Source organism: Phaethon lepturus, unplaced genomic scaffold (genome assembly GCF_000687285.1).
Source record: "Phaethon lepturus isolate BGI_N335 unplaced genomic scaffold, ASM68728v1 scaffold9903, whole genome shotgun sequence".
Taxonomy (NCBI): domain Eukaryota; kingdom Metazoa; phylum Chordata; class Aves; order Phaethontiformes; family Phaethontidae; genus Phaethon; species Phaethon lepturus.
In genome coordinates this window covers 29,003-50,188 of record NW_010528439.1, presented here as the reverse complement: position 1 = coordinate 50,188, position 21,186 = coordinate 29,003, and positions in this window count along the sequence as shown.

Sequence of the window (21,186 nt, the reverse complement as noted above, 5' to 3'; positions counted from 1 at the left end):
AAACCAGCCATCTGATCTATGATGGAGAAATTGCTGGTATCAAGGGTTGCCAGTTCAAAAAAAAGTGAATAATTACTAGTGGGAAAAAGTACAAACACTCTAGATTATATAAACACAAGAAATTACAAGAGCTCAAAATTAAGTGTAAAATAGTTATGAATTAAAACCTTAAATTTAGAGAAAAACTGTTGGTGTTTTTTTGTTTGATTTAAATCTAGTTCTAATGAATCTTTTATTCTAGACACTTGAGGTAATGGTTACTAATTACAGAGTTTTATTTGGAGATGCCTCCAAAAATGTTTCACTTTATAGTCTCTTGAGACAGTTGCTTCTGGTAAACTTTTATTGATGATAGCACAATGGGACCAAAACTACACATCCACTAAGTCTGTTGTTTTGTAATTTAATTACAACTCTTGAAAAAATAATTGAAATTACATTCACATTGATACCACATTCTGAACAACATATATTTGAGTCTTTATACATTCAACAAAGGATACAGGCACATCTTTAATGTTGTACATGGATTTTAACCCTTACTGTTTTCATCAAGATTTAAACAGATTCTTGAGTGTTTTTCTGGTAAAAGCCTCAATATAAGTTCTCTTTCTAGCACTAACAATATTGCAAATGTTGCATTTTCAATCTATTAACCACATTTAATAACAAGTTTTAGTGATTGTGAATGCACCTTTTTAGACCTGACGGGGCAGAATTCTGTATCTCTCATTCTGTATACATAATTCTAGTCTTGCTTGCATGGTTTTTAGAAATTCTTTATTAAAAGCAATCTCGACCTGTTTGCTGTGGACTGATCAAAAATGTAGTTCTTCAGATTACTTTGAAAGAAACAAATTGTATTTTGTAATACATCATTTTAAAATTCCCTAAACCTTCTATAACAGCAAGCTGTTTAAATGGGCTATCAGAGATACAGAGGATCTGGTTTTCCATGAAATAAAATAGTTGACATCATTGTTATGAATTATTACTACACCACTTTCTTCAATTAAACCACAGTGCACCGAGACATTCAACTGTGGAAAAAAATTTCCACCCTATCCTTACAATTTGGATCAACTCATGTATATAAAATTCACCACCGACTAGGCTATGTCAAGTGTGAGTTTATAATTAATTTTTTTTCACCCAAGTCAACAGAAACTATTTTAAAACTCAAACTATTCAGACATAAAACCACCCTCTTCCTTGCTTTCTTCTTTTGTTGGCACTCACTGCTTGCAGTGATGGAGTGAAACGTTTTCACAACATTCTCCAGACGTGGTCCGTACTGAAAGTTTCGGCTCTGATAGGACTTTTAAGTACAGCACTTTTCCACTCTTATACTCCGGTATAATTTTAGTTCTGTTTTCTCCCATGCGCTGTTCATCAGTCTCTCGGGGTAAAGGAGCTCAGCTGTTTAGCACTGTACAGCACAAGCCCCTGCAATAAAACAGTAACAACCAAGGAACTCCTTTCCAGAAATTGTAAAGTCAGTGGAAACTCTCATGTAATGCCATTGCAATTCACAAGAAGTAACGGTTTCTGCAGAGCCCATAAGCTGGGCTGCATATTCCTGAAATTCAGTAGTTTCCCTGCTACCTCTGTACACGGAATTGGTGAGTATGTATGTCCGATTTATAGAGTTCTCTGGCTGCAGAAGCTCAGCTCTTTTGTGAAGCCTGGGTATGGCTTGAGGAGACTTGCTTTAGGCTCTTGCTTTAAAAGTGTATCAACATAAGTAGTCGCGGAGTTGCACCAGAAATATGTGATGAGGGTCTGTAGGTTCATGAGTTTCAGCAACAGAAAGGACAGGAGGGGGCAGGTACAATGACTCCGGCTTTCCTGCGTGCCTGAATGGCATGTTAGCTGAAAGGCAGGTATCCTTCTCAAAAGTTAAACTGATTAAGCGCCAGAACTGAGGCTGGCTGGTTACCTTGTTCTTCATGAATTTTATGCAAACAGGTATAAGTTCTGTAATGAATCCATGTGCAGTTGCTTTCAACTCTTCTCCAAGCCGATGACATTCCTGTGTATGTTCATCCACATTTGCAGCTCAAATGGATCACTGCGTTTGACATTTCAAAGGCTAAAAATGATCTAAAAAATAAAGACACTGCAATAATTTTGAAGGCTGATCAGCCTTCTAATGTGGTGTCAGTTGACTGTTGTTTTGTAAATTAGGCAGCGATTTGATTCTTTATCAATTTTTAGTGGTGTTTAACATCACCTAACTCATGAAGAAGGCAGCATCAGTAGCCTGAAATGTAATAAAGCTTTTATCTACTTGAGAAACAATGACAAGTCTTTTAAAAAATTTGGGATGACTTAAGTACTCATGAAAGAGATGCTGATGGCATTAGCTAACACAGATACCATGCTGTGTGCCTTGTGAGCTTCCAGGCACAGCTCTGACAAGTCCCCTCTGTCTGCTGACAGTGGTTTTAGTAAGGGGCATCTGCTCAAGCAGTGAGTTTTGTGAAAAAGGGGGAAATTCAAACCAAATCGGTGGTACTGATACAAAGTTCCCCTGGATTTGTGACTTATTTCCTTTTCTTCAGGTCTCCAGTAATGGAAAGGGGACTATTTTTGGTGATTTCAGAAGAGAGGAACTCCTTAAGTGCCAGTTTTGAGGACTGAATATAGTTTTATTGGTGTAACTAACTAACTCAGCCATTGTTACTGGTAGTCAGAATTAAAGCAAATGGTTTTTTTTATTTTCATTTGAGTCATTACACAATGTAATAGAATTTTTAAAGGATTTTTTTGGACTTCGAAGGGGTTTGAGATCCTAATACAAAAACATGTGAGGCATCATGTGGTAGATATATTTACAGAAAAAAGTTTGCCGAGAAAGAGAGTCCAGATGCCATTACTAAAAGCCATAAGACATTGTGAAGACTTCTGCAGAAGACCTTCACTCGCAGAGATACTCACAGGCTACCCTGACACTTTTGTTGATTACTCCTAAGAGATTTTGTCAGTGGCTGAACCAACTTCAGGCAGAGACTTCAGCACAATACATTAGTAATGAAATTGCTGTCAGCATATTTTTCTTTTCAGTCTTGCTTTCTTGGAGGTAAAGAGTATGTTTTGGATTAATTTAATTTACCATTAAATTTATCATTGAAATTACTTGACCGTAGAGCTGTTTTGCGGGAGGCAGCTGGGCCTGTGGTAGTGTGGAAACCATCTGGGTTGTCTGAATTCATTATAATTTAAAACAAGAAAGGTGGTTTTGAGGCCTCTGGAATGGACAAGCAAATAGAATATGGATTTGATTAGAAATTTAGCGCACAGTCTACTCTGCATTTAAGTTATAGACGATGATGTGGTTGATTATCCTGCAGTAAAATAGTTAATGCCAGCCATCACCAAGTGAGCTAGCTTTTCTAAAAAAACAAATTGATAATCCTCCCTATTTTTACAATATTATCCTGGAAACAGGAAGTGTAAACCCTTTATGCTTGTGCTGTCAAAATGGTTTCATGGACTCTCTTTCAGCCTTTCAGTTCTACTTTAAGACTCTTATATGAGTTCTTACCGTAGTGGGTAGGAGTCATGTGAACAAGACAACCGAACCAAAACAAGTTTTCTGAACCAAAAACTTCCCCTGTATTTCATGGAGACATATGGATGCATTTAGCACATCATACAAAAAAGACAGGTTCTAGCTGCTCTTACACCTGTGTGAACCCAGTGAAATTCTATTTAGATCCATCAGGGATGAGGAGGCAACTCCATGCAGGTCAGTAACTCCAGGACTCTTGGTCTGGATTGACAGTGGCATATCTGATTCTAGTCCAGCATGTGTAATGATATGGCTACTTTGAGTGTACAATGCTGGGGCAATGGTTTGCTCATGTGTACAATTCCTAAAAGCACTAGCAAATAGTCTCAGATGTACTTCCTCTTTAAAACGGAATAATTACCTGCAAGTAAGTAGTGAATATTAAGAAGTATATGAGCAGCAAATAATTTACTACTGACATTATCTAATAATTATCTCTAGATGAAATTGCAAGACTGCAGTGTTTTTAGAGCCCATTTGTGACCCATAAAATATGGGTTAAAACCTCACATTCCACCACTTGCTTTTGCCATTATTACTGCAAATGGCGAGAAAGCACAAAGCAATCAGCAGGAGAAGACATCTTTTAACTACTATAATTTCTAAAACTAATCAAAGAGAGAGAAGAACTTGCCCAAAAACTTGATACCTATCTCATTTTATTCACCAGCGAGTCAGCATAAATGTAACTTGTAGCAGTAACCTCTCTTTCCAAATCAATCTCCTTCTGTCTAAATGATAAGGAAAAGGTCCTTCATCTTTACTTTTCTATCATAATATGAGACAAAAAGGGTCTTAGCTCACATTTAGAATGGAAATTAGAAGACCAAAGCAAGGATCGAAACAGGATAAAACTGCCTTCAAGAAGTGTATCAGGGTAATATCTGGAGGAAAACAAAAAGACTAAGCATCAGCCTTGTCATAAAATAAGGTTAGCTCGTAATAAAAATTAAGCAAGAGATGAAAATAGTTTCTTCTATTGAGCGCAGCAGCAAGAAAAAATCTTTCCCACATTAAGAATGGGGCAACCCCTGCAAAGGAACAGTTTTAATGTGGAGCTTGTCAAATTCATGACAGATACAATGTGTGCTACCTGGTCACCCCTGGTAATAGCGAACCGGATTGAAAAATCAGGAAGACCCTATCAGTACTACATTTACATAATGAAAATAAATCCTACAGTCAGGGAATATTACATTTTTTTGTGACTAAACCAAGATGATTCATTTTATCTCATGCTCAGGACAATAACGACAAACTAATTTTCTTTTTAAAAAAGACTGATTTTTACTGGATTCAGTAAGATTCAGACAACCTCTCTCTCTAGACATCAGGCCCACAGTCAGCTTTAGATACAAGACGGGCAGCAGGCAAAGCATGAGAGAGAGATGTCTGAAACGATGAAGAGAACATGTAAATATACAAGTAAAAGGCTTTAGTGTAAGAGGCACATTGACTTCAACCCATAATAGCCTCATAACCTCTGGTGATGGGAAACAAAAGATTACCACCAAACTCTTTATGTAAAAATGAAACCAAACCCAAGTGAAACCAAGCAAACTCTCCTCCAACAAATGTAACAGAGTGAAAATAAGTGAGCTAACTTATGGCAGATGTCTACTTCATGGAAGCCAAGTGCAGCTTCTGTTGCCGCACTGCATTCCTATCACTAAGTGGCAGTATGTTAAAGTGTATATACATACAGACAGCACCACTAGTAAGAGCTTGCAAAGTCCATTCATCTCTCCCGCAAACTAAAATGGCTGCATGCCAACATCATGTTTTTCCCCGACTCCACAGAACACTTCTGACCTATTGATTTAAAAAGAAGTTTCCCATGTCTCCACCTTTTGAGATCAAAAGTAGTTAGAAGAAACTGCTATGTAGCACAGCAACTTTGCAAGTGGATTTGTGCTTATTTCTTTTCCCTCTAAGACCTTCCCTATAACTCAGTATAAGTTTTCATGCACAGACCTGTATTTTGGATTAGTATCCAGATCAACCCCTTGGTTTCAATACTCCTACGATAACTTGATCTGCCACAAGAAATTCTGGAAGAGGAGTTAACAGAAAGCACTGAAAGTGTAGGAGCATTGAAACTGCTTCTTGGAAGTAACTGTAATGTCTGTTTACCTTACCGGGAGTGTATTTTATGATAGGATGCCAAGTTACTCAGGTGGGATGAGCCAGGTAGAGTCAGCAGGGACCTACCTAATTTATGTAGCAGTTGCTTCTGCGGAAGAGACTTGTGCTAACCTGCATTAGAAACCATTTCCTCTAGACTCATGAAAACATGTCTTTTGCGTGCAACCACCATGTTGATGGCAAAGTGTATAGGGATAGGTACAAGCAGAGTGGTATACTATGATTTTTTTTTTTTTTTTCAGAAATGCACCTGACCAAATCACTTAATGAATGTACCCAGTTATGACTGAAACATCCTTGAGTTCTCTGCAGTTTCTCATTTGATCCTATCTCTACCTCTTTTCTTGAAACTTCTTTGGTTTGAGATGTAGCTCAAAGGAAGAAGACACTTTTGCTCTGTGGTTCAGTGTAACAAGCAGGTTTAGCAGAGTAACACCTGTTTGCAGCATTAGATACCAGAAACAGTGGATACAGTGTCTTCAAGTGAGGAATTTTGCCAGGCAGTGGGGAAGAGGGAAGTAGAAAGGAGAAGAAAGGAACTGAGATCCCACAGTTGTGGTTGAACCATTGAAGAAGCATGAGCAGGCATCTTAGACATGTTACCTGCAGCATCACATATGCTTTACAAAGACAGACCCATATTGGGGTAGACCTGCCCAAAACACTCATATTACAATAGACACTATCTCTAGTGTCATCAGTTACTTTATTACTCTTCATATATATAATATATGAAGAGTATATATTACTTTTCACATAAAAAGAATGATATTACACAATTAAACTACGTCATAGGAAAAAAAAAGTGAGATGAGGCCAGGGATCCCTTGTCTCTGTCACTGTTGTGATAAAGAGTGAGTGAAAACATGACTTCACTGTCCATTCACAATGGTCCTCTACTGCTGGTCCTCTAAAGAGAATTTGTGGTGCCTTATGCTTTAAAAATGACTTGCCAGTGGTAATTTTCTAGCAGTTTTTAACTTTTCCTATCCATCGCTTCAGTAGGATAGGAAAAACTCCCAATTAAGCTTTCTGAATAAAATATAAACATTTAAAAGCAACACTACTCAAGCTCTGCTGAAACCTGAAACAGTACACACAAGAGAAAACTGCTGCTCTGTGTTTGCAAACTGAAGTGCCAGTCAGCTGAACATGTTTTGCATGGGGGAGAGGAGGAGGGAGGGAGTGAGCGAGCTTGAGATGGATAACAGAGGCTTAATAGTCACCCTCTTCCATCCTTATCTCCTGCAATGTCTTTTCGTCTTTGTCTGACCTGGCTCTCACAGGTAGGATGATTTCTAGGATCTTTCTAACAATTTCAGTGACTCCCACAGCTATCAGGCACGAATTTCCACAGATGCTATGTTTTTCTCCACACTTACTTGGGAGAAAGTAAGGAAGGAAAATGGAGAATATCCTTTTTCCAGAAATTATGCTGTCTTGTCAATCTGTGTAAAGGGACACAGGGAGCCTGCAGCATGCCCTTGTATGAAATCTCTACATCCTGATCCCCCAGAGACCCCAGATGCTACAACATGGCATGGGAGAGAGGAAAACTCTCTAGAAATCTGCATCCATAGTTGAGGCTCTGTTGAACCTCAAGTTGAAGGGAGGGTTTGGGGGGTGTTTTTTTCAGATTTAGGTGTAATTTTTCCACTGAAGTTTTGGAATGGGCTGAGAACCACAAAGTTGGCAATACCAAGGTAGTCTTGCAAATACTGTAGGAGAAAAAAAGCCTCAAAATGTTAGAATATCTATTTAATTTCAAAAATTCTTGATTTATTGCAATCTTATTGATACTCTGTCCTGATTTCTTCCTCACAGAAGATAATGTGAGGCTGTGTTTTGGATCTGGGATGAGAAAATGTTGATAACGTGCTGATGTTTTGGGTTGTTGCTAAGTAATCAAGGACAGTCTAGCTTCTCATGCTGGCCTGCCAGCGAGAAGGTTCGAAGTGCATGGGAAGCGGGGAGGGGACACAGCCAGGACAGCTGACCCAAACTGGGTCACATATTCCACACCATATGAGGTCATGCTTAGTGTATAAAGTTGGGACAAAGAAGAAGGAAGAGGTGGAGGGACGTTCAGAGTGATGGCGTCTGTCTTCCCAAGAAACCATTACGCGTGATGGAGCCCTGCTTCCCTGGAGATGGCTGAACTCCTGCCTGCCCGTGGGAAGCGGTGAATGAATTCTCTGTTTTGCTTTGCTTGCATGCGCGGCTTTTGCTTTACCTATTAAACTGTCTTTATCTCAAACCATGAGTTTTCTCACTTTTACTTTTCTGATTCTCTCCCCTGTCCCACCGTGGGGGAGTGAGCGAGTGCATGGGGGTTAGTTGCCGGCTGGGGTTAAACCACGACATACTCTTTAAACAACTCAAACTCTCAACCTTTCAGATCAACAAAAGACAAACGTAATTATTTTCTTCAGCCTGAAAGAATATAATTTATCTGGTTTCCCAAGGATATGAAACTCACATGACAGCGCTCTGTGATCGTCTATGTACGTATATGTTGTCAGTCACACATGTATGCCTATGTATCTGTCATCCCACCATAACAATTTCAAATGCATTACCCAATTTTAACTCCATTTGATAAGATGCTACATTTTTACAAGTGCTGTAGAGTTAAATGGTTATAGAAATAGGTAGGAGTTCCTATTCCTGCCTCAGAGGTGAGAAAGGCTGCAATGCAAGCACTGACACTACAGACAATTCACATGCGAGGTGAGCCTGAAGATATAAGTTCATAACAAATGAGATCTCATCTACTCTGCTGATGGAAAATGTACCGGGTTCTGGAACTGCCAGAAAACCAATTGGATAGCTCTTTGAGAAACCAGTCTTGGCTATAAGATATCTTAAGACCATTTTGTCTTTTCTGGACATGGCTATCTTTCCCATCCAGAGCACCCTGAATGATACTTGGGTTTGGCTTCCTTTTTGAACCAGTAAGATGTCTCTTAACATAGAAAAAAATCCCATTAGTGATGCTGAAGGGATCAGTTCTTCCATATCTCCCTAGGACCTAAGTCTTTCATTCCAGTTCAACTTCCAGATGAACTTCTCCCACAACAGGGTTACTGATCTGCCAAATGGTAGCATCAAAGAATAGTTCCTGGAGGAGGACTTCCAGTTTGGAGCTCTGCTTCCTACTTCAATTTTCCCTTTATCCATAACATTGGTTTAAACATGGTTTCTAGATATAAATGTTTCCATGCTCTGTGTCTGTATGAACACCATGACTAAAATGTTGACTGTATTTCCCCATGGCCACACCTCAGCAGAGAACAGCTGATGCTTCACACCAGGGAGCTCTTGAATGCAGAAAGAATTCTTGTGGTACTGAAACAAATAGTTTATCTGGGGAACGAGGGACAGCCTCTGACCACAGACCTCTGGCTAAAAGGTTTCAGTACACTGTCCTGAGAGAGAAATTGTCTTTCCCTTGTATTTCTAGTCCCTTTGCTTCACGTGCTGTTCTTTCCTTCTAACAGTTGACCTTTTCCTACTCACCTCTCTGCTTAACAAGTGTCTCTCCCTCTCTCTCCATCGAAGGATGTGCTACCACTTGGCAAACTGCTTGCCATCAAAGCTGCGTGTGTGATTTAGGGAGGTCTGATTTCCAGCTCCATGAGGTCAGCACAGACCCATTCAATATTCTTCAGATATCAAGCTGGCTCACTCTTCTGCATGGAGCTGGCAGAGAGATGTTCCCTCCCTCTCCTCTTCATTTTATGTGCACATTAAAAGTATCCATGACCAAATCAAAAATTGTGCAGCTGTTTCAATAGCTGCAAAACTGCTTAGAATGGAGAGCCCAGAGTATAGAGAAAGAGACCTTTGTGAATTGAACACTCTCTGAACTAACTTGTTTGTGAAAACCCATGTATAATTAAAGCCTCTCTTGTTAATGAATGGAGCCATACTTAAATACACACAATGTATATCTTTACTTCCAGCTCAAATCTTTTTCAGGACATTTTCCAGCAATGTGTATTATGTGGCTTCAGCAACTGCAGTGCATCATCATCACCATCATTCAAACAGTGGAGCTCCTTGCTATATTATGAGCATCTTTCCCCTAAAATACTTTTTGATGGACTACAGTATAGCCAGTCTAGACTTGAACTGCATAATAAATGGATGCTATGATTCCTCTAATGGCAAGGTCCTTTCCCCCACTGCAAATGGAGATGTAATTCAGATGCACACTATCTCACCCTTTGCATGCTGAGAGACAAAATAAACAGCAACATTCATTTGTCTTTTTCCATTTCCCTTACCAAAACGTCAACTTCCAAAGAAAATGTTTACCAAAACATTTCCCTGAACAATCTGAATAATATTTTAATGGACCACTTACTTAGTTAGTATCTAATTAAATTTTGCATCATGAAGAGCATATTCAAATCACTATGGTATTGTGAATAAGGATTCAATAAAAAATGCAGGGTAAAAGAAATCTGCAAAATAACCACCATTAAACTAATGAGTAAAAATTCAGCAGCTATAATAAAATTCACCAGAGAACAAATAAACTGCAAGCAACCGTATTACCAAACAATATTAGTCAGATTTCATCTTGTTCCCTCATGCATCCCTTCACAGAACAGGAAAAAAAGAAATACTCGGAGGAGAACATTTTGAAGGAAGTACGGGCCAAACACACATACACAGAGAGATGCAGTAAACACTAGCAGCTGCATGGCTTAAGGTACCAAATAGTATGAAATCTCTTAATTAAAAAATGAATTAATTGTTGTGAGTATATTTCTCTTGACAGAGCACATTTACACTTCTGCAGAATGCAATTCTTAACACATTTAACAAATAAGCTCTCTGACGGTTATACCTGTAAAATAAGGGCATAATATGAAGAAGGAAGCAAGCAATCAGTCTTCCTCTTTCACTTGAACTTGGGCTTATCACAGCCCACCTGGATCCTATAAATATTTTCCTAAAGGTTGCTTGGTTTCTGCACTGCTCCACGACCCAGTTCAGCAATACACATCCATAACCCTAAGCTTGAGCTGCTCCACTGAAATCAATACTCACGTGCCTAAGTGCTTCACTATAAAAGGGACTGGATGGCTATAAGGCTGTTGCCCTGTCACTTCATATAGAGCGATTTCCCTGCTGTGCAGTATAAGCCTGTAAATGTAATCTGTTCAGTATACCAAATAAATATCTCTATTGGAACATTCCACCTAGGGCTTATTTGTGATGTGTGTGAATGTTATTTATTAGAAAATTTAAACATTATTGCAGCCAATTAGAAAAGCACTTTTTATTACTTGCAGCCCTTGCCGCTGCCAGTGCCCCACCTCCTCCCCCTTGACACCACCATTATATACTGTCTCACTTAAAAGGCACTATGAGCAAGTGTGCCCAGCTCTGCAAAGGCATTCCATAACCTGAACTCCAGGCATGTCAGGAGTCTGATTTCAGCTGTGCTGTTTGTGCTTAAAATCAAGCAGGTGTGAACAGAAGTATTTGCAGGACCTAAATTTCTACAGATTCATAAATTAGGAGTTCAACCAGCATAAGAGAGGGGTTTGCCCATCTGAGCTTTTGTTCAAACTAAAGGACGTATTTTTGGAATAGTAACCTCCTGTCCTCCATATTCCAAATTTTTGGGATGCTTTTCAGTCCACTTCCTCTTGGCCCATGTTTGGGCAAAATGCAGAATACAGATATTGGAAACCTCTCCATGTATATTGGTTTGCTGCAGGTAAAGCAGTGCTTCACAAATAATTCAATTTACGTTGATGTTTTTCTGAGCTTTCATCAAACGTCTGCTCCTTGAAGAGATAGGGGAGGCTGCCAACTTGTGAACAACACCCTGTTGTAAAGTCCCATAAAAACTGCAGATTGGTCCTACAATTTAAATACACACAACATGTATTTTGTTTTGCATATTTAACTTTTATCTCAGAAGTATACATAAAAAGTGAATTTATATGGTGGGTTTCTTAGAAACTTTTCGTAAGCAAGTAATCTGGATGAGCACTTGACCTAAAGCAGATTATTTTCATACCATCTCCTCACATATTTATAGTCTCCTCTAAAAGAGTATTTTGATGCTTTGACTCCAGCTATCAGCACACAAAACCAAAAATCTTTATGAGGTGAACTTGTGAATATTTTAATCCCAAGCTCTACCTACAGAACTTGTAGAAACTGAGTATCGAAAACAGTCTGCTTCACACAGACACTTAACTTTGCCTGGAATCTGAGTATGAGTTACTTTTTCCTGTAGCTGTAGACACTTCATTTCCCAATAAAGTCAACGGAAGAGACTTTAATGTGGAGATGTTTGATGTTTTCAAAGGATCCCAAGGAAAGAATTTATCTAAATTTGGATGTAATCTCCTGCTTTGTGAGACCTTGAAAGACGTCCACTGCTTTCCACTGAGGAAACAGTGGACCTAACTGTTCCAGCAGATGGGAACAGCTACCTACCTGCTTGGAGGACTGCTTTGCTCTGCACCTTAAAATGAAGCCACGGCTTGGTTAATCCTGCCTCAGGATCCGAGTTAGGCACTGAGCAGTTCCTGCTTTTTGTTGAAACCTCTGTCCTCTGCACCTGACACTGGCCAAGGGATCAAATTTAGTCTGAGGTAAAAAGGAGGAAAAGGATTAATATGGAAATGCCCACACTGATGGATCACATCTTGTTGTTTGCAAGGCTGAAAATATGTACATTAATTGTATCAGTAACAATTCTTCTTGATAGTATAGAACAGGATATACTGCATATAATAGAAAGATATTCTAGCTAACAGCATTCGCTATTTCTGATAAACTTAACAGGAAAAGGAAAATAAACATAGCTGAAGACATATAAATATATGCCATTAAAATACGTATGAATAGACATATATACATACACTTATATACATATATGTACACATATTTATATAAGAGAAAAGAATGAATGAGGAATGCTCATCATTCCCAAATTCTCAATTCATACTACCTTTAGTTACTTTGCATGTGTGTTTTTTTTTTAGTTTGTTTTGTTTTTTTTTTAAATAAGAAGAGTTATTTAACTTAAATTTAGCTGAGAGTTTTTAGACTGAATTTCCTGATTTCATTTTCCATGAAAGACACTATATTAATTTGAATCACAATTGTGTTATTGTTGTTATAGTATGTCCACATACCTGTGAAACCTAGCAGTGCTGAGCAAGGGCAGAGGCAGTGTTATAAATATTTGTATATTATTTTTCATTACTTATTTTTCACACATGTAGGTCTCATTCTTCAAGCATTCTCCTGACCTGTTACCTTGCAGTAAACAAGGGTGAAGAAAGAGAGGACAGCTGGTGAAGTTTGGTAGGATGTATTGGCAGAAAAGATGTTCCTCCTTTACTTAGTAACCTGACATATAGGACATGCCAGGATATTGGAGCCCTAGGTTCAACTCACTCTTCTGTGTGACGATATTTGACTATCAGTCTCCCATTGCCCCGGGGACTGGCTTGACAGCGCAATGCTACCGGGTTCTTAGTTTCTTTTAAGATGGTGTTTCCTTTTGTATAACTATTAAATATTAATGTGAGAAGAGGCTGGTGTCCAGATCTCTCACATTCTGGATGCATGCCCTAATCAATAGGTTACCATAAAAAAGGACACAGACTCTCTGCAAATCTCCTTTTCATGTCCTTGTTTTTCTCCTAAGCTCCTAAAATTGAGGTATTTTATTGTATTCAGCATAAAATTTAGTTCTTACACTTTCCTTTAATGGAAAACTTAAATTAAACTTCAAACTTAGTTTAATCTAGACTTTTATTCCTGTCACCACAAAGGGACTGTCCTCAACCCATACCTCAAATCAGGGCCAACTCAAGACTAGAGAGTAGATGCAAACAGAATGGGAAATGAGGGGTAGTGGCATAAAAGAAGCAGCTGTGAACAGAGTTCCTGCCCAGACTTATGCCTGCGTGTATGATATTTCCTAATTAAAAAGCAGAATTTCTATCATCTGCGCCACTCACAGTAACAGAAAGGTTACACTGTCATTGACTTAATGGGAACTGACACGAGAAGGGGTTACTATCGCCATCACAAGAGCGAGGAATACTTTCATGAGCTCTATGAACAACCTTGATTGAATACTTTTCTCAACTAAACTCCATTCCCAGGTGAAGCAGGATGAAATATATCCTTGTGTCAACATGGCTGTTCCACTTTTGCTCTAACTTTCAAAAAAATCCCATTTACTTTTTAGGCCAAAACTAAGCACAAATTCTATCTGCCTAAAAATCAAACTGGAAGAAAGAGATCTGGACGCCAGTAAAAGAAGGGGCCAGAACTGCCACGAGGTTTTAAAAAACACTGTAATAAACACTCTCTGTGTCTACAGTAAAAGAATAGGAAATTAATATGCTTAAAAGGCATGTATATATGATATTTTCATGTGAAAACAACTTAAAAATTCAGGACCTTGAATTCTCCCTCCCTTAAGAACATTCACCCTGTTACACCTTATCATAGATTCTTAGAATCACAGAATCATTTAGGTTGAAAAAGACCTTTAAGATCATCAAGTCCAACTGTTAACTTAGCACTGCCAAATCCACCAGTAAGCTATGTCCCTAAGCACCACATCTACGTGTCTTTTAAGTACCTCCAGGTATGGGGACTCAACCACTTCCCTGGGCAGCCTGTTCCAGTGCTTGACAACCCTTTCAGTGAAGGAATTTTTTCTAATATCCAATCTAAACCTCCCTTGGCTCAACTTTAGGCATTTTCTTTGTGTCCTATTGCTTGTTACTTAGCAGAAGAGACCAGCACCTACCTCACTACAACCTCCTTTTAAGTACTTGCAAAGAGGAAGTAAGAAGAAAAAGAAGGAATGAGTAAAAGGACGGTGGAGAAGAAATAACAGAGTTACACAAAACAGGAAACAAAACAGGAAGAGAGGTACAATTTGAGAATTACAACAAGAGATGAAGCACTGGGCATGTAATGACAAAAGTTTTGCAGGGAGAGGGGGAACTGGAAGGATGTGAAGAGGGGAAAGTGCCTTAAGGGCACTGGTGCCTCTGCACCACACCTGCAGAAGAGCAGGGTTCTCTGAGACAGTCTTTTTCTCTGAGACAATTGATTTCTCTGGGAACACTTTTTATGCAAGTGTATAAAAAACCACAGCAGCCTCCAGTGTCATTCGTCTTCTTCTGGTCAGGCAGAGATTAGAAAGCAGAATCATTAGGAGGAGCATGGATGAATGGACAAAGTCTGAAGGTCCCTCTGGAAGTGTAGGACTGGATGTCCATGTCACTGGAGCCACTTGACATGCTTTTAAACAGATGACAATACTGTAGAACTGGGTCAACCAATTCTGTTTATCTGGTGCCTTTGGGAGGGAAGCAGGTTTTCAGACTCTTTCAGATTTAAATGCATTGGTTACAAGTGAAATCTTTTCCACATGCTGGGTAAAGTTCTGGCCAATATCTTTAAGGACTGACTAGCTCCTTCCTCATCCAGTCTGTCCACAATAGCCATACGCTCCAATACAGTAGTAGAAATCGTGTATTACTCCAACATAAAGATCAGCAAGAAAGGTGTTTGGGTTTTTCTGCCCTAGACCAGGTTTTGAAGGCTTAAAATGTTTTTGCCCTTGACTAAAGACGTTTTGGCTACTGGTGGACTTTTCCAAGTTATATAAAATTTAATTTGCAATGTAAATTGCCATACATGACCAGCAGCATGAATAGCAGCCAAACTGAAAAGTCAAAATATTTTTTGCTCAGTACAACTTTTTTGCATCATATATATATGGACTGCTTGTTCAGAAAGGAAAGGATAGAAAATGTAGTGAGTATGTATGAGTTCCTACAGATTCTCTCATGCCAGGAAAGAGGAAAAAATTCAGTTTTAATGTGTGCCAACACAAATATGTGGTTTTTACTTATACTTGGCAAACATATTGTAATTACTATAACATAAAATCCTAGTGAAGACAAGAAGGAGATCTTGCCATTTTCACAGACTGGCAGACAAAACTTTTTGGGAATATGTCTGGTTTATCTCAATCTTCTAGAAGACCAGAGAAGCCAGGATCTTACCCCAAACAAGTCATATGTTATCTAACACAAAATAAAAATACGTATTTTCCCAGAATTGAGAAGAATTTAACTTGAGATAACCCATTGTGGATTTGCACAGCTTCACAAAGAAGAAAAGAGCACTAATAATTTGTTTCCCCACTTGGAACACTTTCTATCCTAGTCACTGAAGAGAGCTAGTACCACTTAGTAAGCAAGTTTGTATTAAGTTCATTTGCTGGGAATATGTTCCCTGCATTTTTACATGCTTTGCAGTATTTATTTTAAAATATTCTTGCTCTAATGCTGAGAAAAACCTTACTTATAAAAGGACCTCCTCGGTGCTAGAGTTCAGGTGTTGCTTCATTGTTCATTTAAAGAAAGGAGTCAACCACTGACTGCCATAGAAGGAACACCAAAATACTGAGCTGCTTGAAAGAAAAGTTGAATGATCTAAAAACTCATATTTACCTGTGTGGAAAAAAAAAATCGGGCAGTTTACAAAGAAACATATTTATGAGTCAGAACAAATTTTTATTTTAAAACAGCTCTCTAAAAAGATTCAACACTCTGCATCAGAATATTTTTGCTCTAAAGTGATTTTAATATGAAATCTGACCAAAAAAAATCTAAAAAATCAATCATCACACTAAGTCACTGAATTATTGTGTACTGGATAAGAGCTAATACTTCTTCCTTTTGAACCACCCCAGTGGTTAAAGATAACTTTTCCACTGCTCTTTATAAGAGTAATATAATCATAAGATTATATTATGATTTATAATCATAAGAATGATTTTCCAATAGAGAATTTTCAAGAATAACCATCATAGTTGCCTGTCTTTGGAGCTATCCTCACCCTTTTATGTCATTTTATAACAAGACTTGTACTTGGTACTGGTGAGGACACACCTTGAATACTATATTCAGTTTTGAGCCCCTCACTACAAGAGGGACATTGAGGTGCTGGAGCATGTCCAGAGAAGGGCAACAAAGCTGATGAAGCTGGTGAAGGGTCTGGAGAACAAGTCTTATGAGGAGCAGCTGAGGGAACTGGGGTTGTTCAGCCTGGAGAAGAGGAGGTTGAGAGGAGACCTCATAGCTCTCTACAACTACCTGAAAGGGGGTTGTGGTGAGGTGGGTGTTGGTCTTTTTTCCCAAGGAACTATCGGATGAGAGGAAATGTCCTCAAGTTGCTCCAGGGGAGGTTTAGACTAGATATTAGGAAAAATTTCTTCACCAAGAGAGTGGTCAAGCATTGGAACAGGCTGCCCAGGGAAGTAGTGGAGTCACCATCACTGGAAGTGTTCAAAAAATGTGTAGACATGTCACTTTGGGATGTGGTTTAGTGGGCATGGTGGTGTTGGGTTGACGGTTGGACTTGATGATCTTAAAGGTCTTTTCCAAACTTAATGATTTTGTGATTCTACGATTCTAAGACAACCTGCACACAGTCTTGTTTCCTCTTTTTAATATGCCCACACAAAATAGAGAGGTTTGGTGGTTTATAAGTCAAATTTATCCCTGGTTTAGTTAACATTCACAGTGCTCTACTGTTGTCTTTAAGAATGATAACAACATGATGGTAGCCAAGACCTCAGTGCAGAGGGAGAGACCCAGACTCTCAAGTGTGCTTATACAGGCCATGCTAAGTGGAGTCAGTCATGGCTTCTCTAGTCCTATTACTCCTGCTGACAAGATTAAAGCTAACATAAATATCTACTGCTTATTCATGCTGCAGTTAGTTACACCTTCATGTACTTGTATAAGGAGAGACCTAAAGGCATAGCTTAAAAAATAATTACCTCTGCAATTCATAGTAACAAAAGGGATTAGCTTATGTGTCAAGTTAAATTATGTGCAAAGCAAAAAAAAAAAAAAAGCCAATATCATGTAATTAGCAATAATAGTATGAAATTAGGAAATAATAATGTGAAGGACATTTAAAACAAGGTTAGAACAGGCAGTAAAGATTGCTTAAACAAACTACCACCATCTGTTTTACTTCATGAATTGACTAGGTTGGGACCCACTGTGTCTATTGCAACCCTAAAACTTATAAAGTAATACTAATATACTACAAACCCAATGGATATTTGTAAAAATTGAAGAGAATCAAAGCTATTGAGACACAAATAACAACTTAGAAGCTGAGAATATGCTTAATTTTGTATAGAAATGGATCCCTTATTGTCCTGGTTTCAGGCAGGATAGAGCTGATTTTCTTCACAGAAGCCAGTGTGAGGCTGTGTTTTGGATTTGGGATGAGAAACTGTTGATAACATGCTGATGTTTTGGGTTGTTGCTGAGCAGCCAAGGACAGTCCAGCTTCTCGTGCTGGCCTACAGCGAGCAGGCTGGGGGTGCACGGGGAGCTGGGAGGGGACACAGCCGGGACAGCTGACCCAGACTGGCCAAAGAGATATTCCCTACCATACGACGTCATGCCCAGTACATAAACTGGAGTTGGCCGGGGGGTGGGAATCGCTGCTCGGGGACGGGCTGTCGGTCACGGGGTGGTGAGCAATTGCTGTATTGGGCATCACTTGTTCTTGTACATTCCTTTGTTGGTATTATCGTTGTTGTTATCATTGTTGTTTCCTTCTCTCTTGCTGTTCTATTAAACTGTGTTTCTCTCAACCCACGAGTTTTTTTTCCCAACTGTCTCCCATCCCACTGTGGGAGGGGGGAGTGAGCAAGCGGCTGTGTGGTGCTTAGTTGCCGGCTGAGGCTAAACCACGACACTTATGGAACAGATGAGACGCTTATAAGTGAGATTGTCTTTGCAACACTTACAGTGTGCATACTTTGAGAAAAGAAAGAATTTTAAAGGATTTTTATGATTTATTAGTTACTTTGTAAACACTGTAATGAAAATGTATCTAGTGAGATGTTTTGCAAGTTCTATCAATCTTTGTTACGAATGATTAGATTTTTTAGAATAACATACATGCCTCACACATTCTATGATTAAATGAATTCCATTAGTTAAATGAAATCTTGTACATAAATTGAATTTGAGAAATTATGAGTCAATTGTAATGAAACTGTTCTTACTAGCTACTGTATTAAGTGGTTACAATCACCAGATTCAGGTAATTCAAAAGTGAATCTTTTGAGACATGACCAGTAACTTGGCAAAATATCATCTTCTCTTGTAACTAACCTGGATGGAAGTATTTTGCTCGAGTGAGTCAGCAGTATGAGACAGAGTGAACTTGTTTGCCCAGCAGTTTCATTTGCCCACCAAGTTAAGATCTTTAAATGATCTGCTACCAGGGCTATTGGCACATTAAAAATTCCCCTGTGGGGTCTCAGGCTGTTCTCTCCCAGGAAACAGCATAGCCAGATGAAAGTAGAAAGAGCCAAAAGTGGTCAATGTGAACAAAATAGAAGTTTTTCAGCCTAGCCCTTTGAACAATACTAGTTTTGCAATATTGTCTCCCAGAACAAATAGCATAGTGGAAAATGAATGAATAAAATGAAGCCTAGAGGTAACCTTACAATTTGTCTGACTTGCACAGACGCAGTGTCACAATTACTTTTTAACTGGCCAATATACTCCAAATGTTGAGGAAGAGGTTTGGACATTCAAAATTATCCTCTAAGGCACTGCTTGTTTCCAAAACCACTGGCTCCCCAAGCCAAGATATGAGGTGTAATTTTTGTTGTGATCTCAGAAAAAAATTCAATTGCAAAAGAGGGTCTTCCAACCAGAAATGGGAGGATGCAGCTGGACATGCAAGACGAATTGAAACCACAAGGCAATGATTTCAGAAACTGCTTCCTTACACTGTAGGGCATCTCTCACTCCCACTGTGACTATCTCACTGTGCTCCTTGGGTGTTCATCCCCGTTGAAACTGTTTAACTGGATACTCATTCTCTGTATTTGGGAAAGGCACTCTACAAGTTTTCCTCCCATATAGTTCCCACAGCCTTACAGTCACCTGTGTAACCGCAGTCCACTTTATGATCAAGATTAAAAATGGTCTAGAGGGCTATCTGGTGAAAGGCTGGCATGTTCCCCACTTCCCTGCATCCTCAAATGCAAAGACACCAGTGTGATGAGAAAAAGGTCCTTCCCTACAGTCAAAAGCCCATAGAGACTCTCAGCAGAGGCCTTGGCTTAAAAGCACCGATAGTGTGTTCAGGTGGGAAAGGAGGAACTTATTTAGCCTTCTGTTCATTTAACTTGATCAAGTCAGTACCAATCTTTTCTTCTCTCAGAAACAGAGTGACTTTGGGACTACCCTGAAGAGCCTTTCTTTTGCTGTGGAAACTCCCAGACGAACTTTCAACATCTGGTTGTACTCCCCTGACTGCAGCAGGTAGATTTGCAAGGAAAAGGAAACTCGCTTACTTATTTCCAAGCTTAAAGGGGAGTTTTTCTTTTACATATACTTTCTGAAAGGAGAGGGCCCCTGCTGCATTAGCGAGCCTCATGGGCTCACAAAACCCACATGTGCATTGAAAGGGCTTGGAGGGATGGCGGAGGTACCAGAGGAGAAGGAACCTGCATGTCTGCCTCTCCCTCCTGTTGCAGCTGCAGGCAGGCCTGCACTGATTTATTCACATTACAGCAGGCTATCAGCACTGAGCCACTAATGGGATAATTTACGTCTCCATTCACCTGGTGCTTGTAGCAGGAGCGAGCAATGAGACAATGCAATGGACATGAAAAGGAGAAAAAAAAAAAAGAAAAGAAAAGCAGAGGAGAAGAAGGAAAGCAGATGAAAAGTGAAATTGTGACTGAGGAACAGACTGACGACTCTAGTATGTGTACCAAAACTTCTGCTATATTTGCTGGGCTTCTGAGAGTAACAGAATGGTATGTTGTTCCTAATGCAAACATCGTTCTGAGGCTGTTCATTTTCATATTTGGTCATATCACAGTAAAGCTAAGGGGGTGTCAATCATGCTCAGCACATCTGACTGGGAGAGCGCTCCCTCCACAGCTGCATCTGGTGGAATACACTCCTTATTTACTATATTTTTAGTAAGGCATGCTATCTTGTTCATGTGTGAGAAACTGTAATGCATCTTTCACATTTAAAGTGCCCTCTGAAGCTTTCTGCCTCGCAACCTCCTGCCTACTTTCACTGTTACCACTAAATTTTTTATATTGTCTTGAGCATCTCTGAAAGAATTGCAAATTCCAGATAGAACATGATTAATTTAGGACTGTCGTCTCCTACAATATAGTGTACAGCCGTCCATCCTTCTTCAGCGCGACTACGTCTTATCTCAGCTCTTAGTGAAAAACCAAATTAAGGCAAAGGCTGGAGTCGTTCATGTGTGCTACTTTTAAAATTAATTTTTGCTGACAGCACCACAGAGTCGAAAGCAAGTAGTTGCATTATGAAAGCCAGAATAGAGATTAAAATATATGTGTATTTTTTTATTCCAGG